The sequence below is a fragment of the Meleagris gallopavo genome, chromosome Z (genome assembly GCF_000146605.3).
Source record: "Meleagris gallopavo isolate NT-WF06-2002-E0010 breed Aviagen turkey brand Nicholas breeding stock chromosome Z, Turkey_5.1, whole genome shotgun sequence".
NCBI classification, from domain to species: domain Eukaryota; kingdom Metazoa; phylum Chordata; class Aves; order Galliformes; family Phasianidae; genus Meleagris; species Meleagris gallopavo.
This window is the reverse complement of record NC_015041.2, coordinates 65,673,158-65,679,759: the sequence shown is the minus strand read 5'-3', so window position 1 is coordinate 65,679,759 and position 6,602 is coordinate 65,673,158. Positions and strand designations below refer to the sequence as shown.

Below are 6,602 nucleotides of genomic sequence, written 5' to 3'. Positions count from 1 at the left end.
TAATAATATTACATATAAAAACTGTATGCCGGATTAAATAATAGCAGTCCATTCTTATGACTGCAGATACAAGCAACTTTTGCAAGGACTGGGGAAGTATTCTTTTCCTTTTATGTTGAACTTTATGTGGTGAGCTTGTGCATTTACTATATATATATTTACTATATGATTCAGAAATGAGGATGCAGAATCTTCTTGAAGGGCCAGCTGCCCGTAGTTGAAAAGCAGACATGCTGAACTGGTAAGCCAAATTTATCCTGCCAGAAGAAAATTATGAGTGGCAAGGGTATGCAAGGTTGTTGGCTGTGGCTTGTATGAAGATTGCTTTAGATGAAGTAATTGTTCTTTCAGAGTCTTGGCACGTTGTTGCCAAAATTGCAGCTTAAACGGTTCTGTTGTTGAAAGGATCTCCAAATTATCCTATGAAAGAAACACTTTAAATATGACGATTTTCTTAAATTTAATAAAGTTGATGTTTAATCTGGAACATTTTTAAGTAGCATCTTTGAACCCCTTTTATCTAGATGAAGAGCTCCTATTTGGGTAGTTACAATGTAGTCGATGTGTTTCTAGATTGTAGTATCTAAATAAGAAGCTGCTAGATAGCAGAACTGTGTTACAGAACTTCATATGGATAATGTACTAAAATTGTGCATATAGCTTCACATAATATTGTCTAACACATTGTGGGATTTTATATAAAAAGGTAGTTCTTCACGTTGTTTGATTCTTTGATGAGTTGCAGAATTATGTAATTTTTTATGATACGTGTTTTGATTTGCACGCTTGTATGCTGCTTGGTGGGTTGAATTGATGGTTGATATCTGGCTGAACTGATAGAAGAGAGTCCACTTTTTATAGTAGCAGAACAGGAGTAATAGTTTGTGTTTGCACTTAAAGGTTTGCTTAGAACATTTTGCACATTGATCCGGAATCTCTAAAATTCCTACCATTTGCATTGCTTGATGGCAAAAGATAGCAGTGTTTTGACTAATTTTGTTGATGAAAAGCCTATAGGAGTAGTTAAAAACTGGAACACAGCTCAGTTTTTGTTTCCTTAGAAGTATAGAAATATATGAGAAGCTCTTCATGCAAATTGGTAGTGTTTTGGGTCTACGTTTCAGGTATATGCTATCATTCAGTAATAAGTGATGTTAGGTTTCAAAACAGACTGTTTCAATTCCTCTTAAAAAAATAGAATGTAACTAAATAGCGTGTCAAGCAGAAACATAAAATGGAAAAGACAATTAAAGGTTTTTGCACTGTGCAGTGAAACTATTGAAAGTTTCACAGATCGGAAACTCATGAGTTCCTCTAAAAAGAATGTCTGAGTCCCTCTATTAGAAGGTGTATATTGTGCTTACATGGCAGTGTTGTGATGATGGGAAGACTGAAGAGGCCAGCAGGTGTCTCATATCCAGTCAGACCCATCTCCAGCTGCTACAGAAGGGACCAGCTGCTGGCTGGAGATAAGCAATACTGGTTGCACCTCCAGAAAGCGTATTTAAGAAAGAGAAAAAACTGCTGCCCAGGGGCAGAGGAGAGTGAAGGATGTGAAACAGCCCTGTAGACACCAAGGTCAGAAGGAGGACAGGAGTTGCTTCAGGTGTGGAGCAGAAGTTCCCTGCAGTGTAGGAGAGGGATCTGAAGGTTTCCAGTTCTGCCTCTTTCACTGCAGAGCAGGGAAGCTTGTGAAGTGTGAGAGGAGAACTTTTTCCCACTCATATCTCATTGGGATTTTTGAAGTTCATAGGCAGACAGTTACTAACTAGAATGAAAAGCAGTTGTCCCATGATATCTTCATTTTACATAAATATGACTGGAGCTGATTGTTATAGGATAGATAACCTGTACTTTTTTTTGAAAGTATATAAGTTGGTTTTGTTTCATCTGCAATAACTTCAGATTTAACACAGGAACATTGGTATACTTTTTTTACATGTATTTTTAGGAAAGTTTTGTATTTACCATACGTTTTGGGCAAGAACGTCATGATTAGGTATCATTCTGAATTATTGAACTAATGTTTCCCATCAGCTTTGTAGGCTGATGAGCCTGCTTGTTAAGTGCAATGGGATTTTGCCTCCTTGCTCAGTAAAAAGTTTTTTTCATCTTAAGTATGCAGCATCATGATTGCCAAAAGGGAAGTTTTGCTTTTATGGCCACTGCGAGTTTCCCAGGAACCCAGCCACCACAGTGCATTCAGTTACTGGACTTGTCTGAGTTAGCAACACTGCCATTTACAGGTTCCTTCTTAGAAGTGAGATTGTATTTCTTTTCTCCAGAAGCCTTTCCCTGTACTCAACTTGCATTACTAAAGAAGAGTTCACTTCATCCTCCATTGCCACTTCCCCTTACTGCGTAGGAACATTTAATCAATTTCAATTATTTTTGTATGACATGAAATTCTCATTATTTATTTATTGCAGCATTGCTGAAAACTTTACGGGCTAATGGGAAGTAAAGGAATCTGCTCATCTGCTGTTCATGGATGAGAGATTTATAATCCAACAGAATTCTAGCTGCAGTGCAAACTCCCCTGAAGACAATAGTAGCAATGTAAATACTGAATATATGAAAACATAAATAATACAAAACTATTTTCAGTCATATTTTTGACTGAGACAGTATAGTTTTTGTCCTATTACTCATCTTCCTTTGGTTCAGTGTTGCAAAGTTACACATCTCTCCCAGTGAATGCTGACAAATGCAAAATACATTCATGCAACACCTCTTCCATAGCCTCTGTCTTGTGGATAGAGTCCTCGCTCAACTTTTCCATTGCTTGTTTTGGATATATATATATTTTTTTACTTCAAGCAAGATTTTTCCCTTCCCTTTGTGGTCCACTAATTCCACCTTCCAGAAAGCCACGTGAACAGACTTATAATGTATATTATATATTATATACATTATACTTATAATGTATATTATATATATGACTTCCAGACTGTTGTAGAAATTTCACTGTTGTCTTGTAAATGTATTTTGGAACCTTACCGAAGAAAGAACCAACTGGAAATGCCAGATGCATTTACTTGAAGTATAGGGTTTCTCTGAATCACAGCCTTCTGAACTGCTGTTGTTTCCAGTGCAGTTTATCAGCCAGTGTTATCTCTCCTTGTCTTAGATTGTGAAAGAGATAACAAAAGTAACCACCAAACATAACCCTGTAGTTGCAGATACTTCAAGAACCTCTCTGTTTTTCACTGCAGCAGTGCCCTTGTGGGCACTGATTGCAAGCGCTAGGTTTTATTACCTCTTAATCTGAACTCTGCAGTTTTGGAGTCACTTTGTGTTGTGTCAGTTGAGTGGTAGGAAAGGCATGATCTCAGCCGAAACTTCATAACCTCACTATCATCAGATCTGATTTCTGTCATGTTAATCACTCTGGGCAGCAATAGATTTTACCTCTAGCTGACAGGACTATGTCTGCTCTGGTTTGCCATATTGTACAATTTCCTATTGGAACTAGAAGTTAGTCAGCTTTGGACAGGCAATCCTGATAGGGACGTAAAGCTGAGGGTGAGCTGCTTCAGTGAAGAGAATGATAGAGGGCAAAAGGCACATCATCTGCTATATGTAAGAATGCATTAATGCATAAGCTCAGCAGGATTTAGAGGAGAAAAAAGACAGTCAGGTCTGGCATTATGATGTGTACATAATCTTTAATGATGTTGGTTAATACCCACCATATTTATTTATTGTCATTTACAGTACTGCAATCTTTCAATACTTTAAACATGTTACCCTATTGATACTGTATTAAAATACTAGAAATAAGATATTCCCAATTCCTGAACAGCTCAGCATCTTAGTGATGTAAAATGGGGAACGAGGAGGTGGTATCTAAATAGGTGATCTTAGCATAGCAGGAATCCTCAGTATTGTTTTGTTTGGATTTGGAGTAATAGCCTAAAAAAGGCTGGAATGCATGGTAGGGGAGCATGTAACTTGAAAGAAAACTACATATTAGATTTGGGCTTTTTGGGGAGAAGCTTTTCTTAACCAAGGGACAGTGCAAAGGTTTTTGGCTGAAAAGGGGATTATCAGAACTACAATACATTGCTTCCATACTGATGAGTTGGAAGAGCCTAGTGGTGTAAAATACTGAAACTGAGGTTAAACATTCCATGTATGATGCCATTGAGAAGGGAATTTGCTTTATTCAAGCAGATGAAGCAGTGCTTAGAAAAATTCAGATCTAAATACCAAGAAGAGAGTTTTAACTGTCAGAGCAGTTAGGGAATGCAGCAGATTGAGGTCTAATGGCAAAGTGAAAGGCAGTGTCAAGTCATAGTTACTTTGTTCTGAAGAGAATATTTAGGATTTTTTTCAGCTGGTAAATTTAAAATATAACTTCAAATTCAATTAATTTCACCTTTCTTTTTTTTTTTTTGTTAATAGCATAAACATGTCAAAAAGCCAGTGCCTGTTGACATACTGTATTTTTTTGTCTCAACTTAGTCCATTCTTCCACTTTTTCAGTCATCATCTAGGCTTGTAAAACTAAGAAAATAAGTCTACAAGAATTTAACAAGTTTGTAAGTACATATATGAGTCCACATATGTATAACCACACACACTTCTATTCATGCAAATTTGTTTTGATTATATGCAATAAAAGTAGCTAAGGAGAGCTTTCCTGGATTACTGCTTACTTACGTGAGCATCTAAACTTGAGTCATCATTCTTTGTTCCAGATAGGATAGCATGCTTAGAATATTAGATACAAAGAGTGTCCTGAAGTTGTTCACAGATAAAGCAAAATGTTTTCATACAGGACTGCAGCTACAAGGTTTGGCAATCAAAGAGAGTTCTGCCCGGTGTAAAAGGCTGTAAATCTTATGCTTCAAGGTTTTACTGATCATAAATGCAAGTTTTAAATTAAAAAGAGAGATCTGATGATCAAAAGGATGTAGATATGATACCACTATGCAGTCAAATCCAGGCCAACGTTTGTTGTTCAGCCCATTTGAAAGACCGAGGATGTGTTGTCTCTATTTTCAGACTTTGTGCTTTGTGAACACCAGCAGAGAATCTTTTATATCAATCAAGCATTCAGAAGATCTGTGTCTGTCAATGGTAGATCTTTACAACAATAATATAGGCTTTACTCAGTTCATTAGCAGAGTCTTTGTCATTTTAGAGAAGCCAGTTTTCAGCTCTTATCTTTTATGCTTCTCCTGGTTTGGTAGTTAAGTTTGTTCAGCTAGCACATTTTTGTGAACCTAATCAGATTCAACAAGAGGAAATGCAAGGTGTTGCACTTAGATTGGGCCAGTCCGAGGTATGTAGCACCACAAATTGAGAGCAGAGCTATGGAGAAGGGTTTAGGGATTCTGGTGAGTGAAAAGCTTGATTTGAGCCATCAGTGTGTGCTCACAGATGGAAGGCCGACAGTGTCCTGGCCTGCATCTCATGGAGTCCCATGGAGTCCAATACAAGAAAGGTATGGAGCTGTTGGTGGGGGTCCAGAGGAGGGCCGCAAGGATGATCACAGGGCTGGAGCACCTCTCCTGTGGAGAAAGATTAGGCAGCAGAGAGCGTTCAGCGTGGAGAGGAGAAGGCTCTGCGGAGGCCTCATTATGGCCTTCCAATACTTGACGGGAGATTATTAATATGAGGGAGACTGTCTTTCTGCCCAAACTGATAGTGATATGCCAAGAAGGAATGGTTTTAAACTGAAAGAGGGGAGATTAATGTTAGATATTAGGAGGAGATTTTTCACACAGAGAATGGTAAGGTGCTGGATCAGGCTCCCCAGAGATGTTGTGGATGCGTCATCCCTGAAGGTGAGGTTGGATGGAACTCTGGGCAGCCTCATGTATTGCTTAGCAACCCTGCCCATGGCAGAGGGGTTGGAAGTAGATGATCTTTAAGGTTCCTTGCAATCGAAGGCATTCTGTGATTCTGTGTATTTTTCTGGAGAGCAGATTAGTTTTTAAACTTTACGGTTGCTAACTCTTTTTCATGCAGCATGTGAAAGAAATGCTGGATGGTTAATTCTGTTTTATCTACTTGCATGTTTCTAGCAAATGGAGCAAGTTAGCTACATGCTCAAACCTTCATCGTGCGAAATTTTTCTGCAGTTTTGAGAAACTGTGAAAGCTAAAAAGCGAAGAGGGGTAATTGCATCTAAAATGCTGCACGGTTGCAAGAATCTGTTCTGGTGGTAATGAAGACAGCCCATATGTGCCATTGAGGGAGCTTTCATAGCATGCCAGTGACACTATTTCACTGCTGCAGGGGCTCTTTCACATGCGATATAAAACTACGCTTTTCGGCAGCTTTTGGCCCATGTAACTGTGGTGTCACTTTAAAGAGTAGGATGGGTCCTAAAAGCCTAATTGCAACTCAAACCGGGTTCTTTCTGCCTGTTACCTTTCCTCCAGATTTTTTATTTCGGGGGCAGAACATATGGGGATTCTAGTATTTGTCTTTCCTTGGCATAAACAGCTGTTTTGTACTACTTTGCCAGACCAGACTGTTTTAACCGCTTCAACCTATTTGAGCATTCTTGCTGTAAGCAGGCAGAAATCAAATTGCATCACTGGAGCAACCTTTGGCTTGTTATCCTGAGTGGGCCAAAAGATTTCTGT

General features: G+C 38.6%; 1 protein-coding gene across 1 annotated transcript in view; it reads left to right on the top strand.

Annotated features, from left to right (window-relative positions):
* The window catches only part of KCNN2 (potassium calcium-activated channel subfamily N member 2), a 69,494-nt gene that overhangs the window by 47,721 nt on the left and 15,171 nt on the right, over window positions 1-6,602 (top strand). The gene's annotated exons all lie outside the window — the stretch shown is intronic.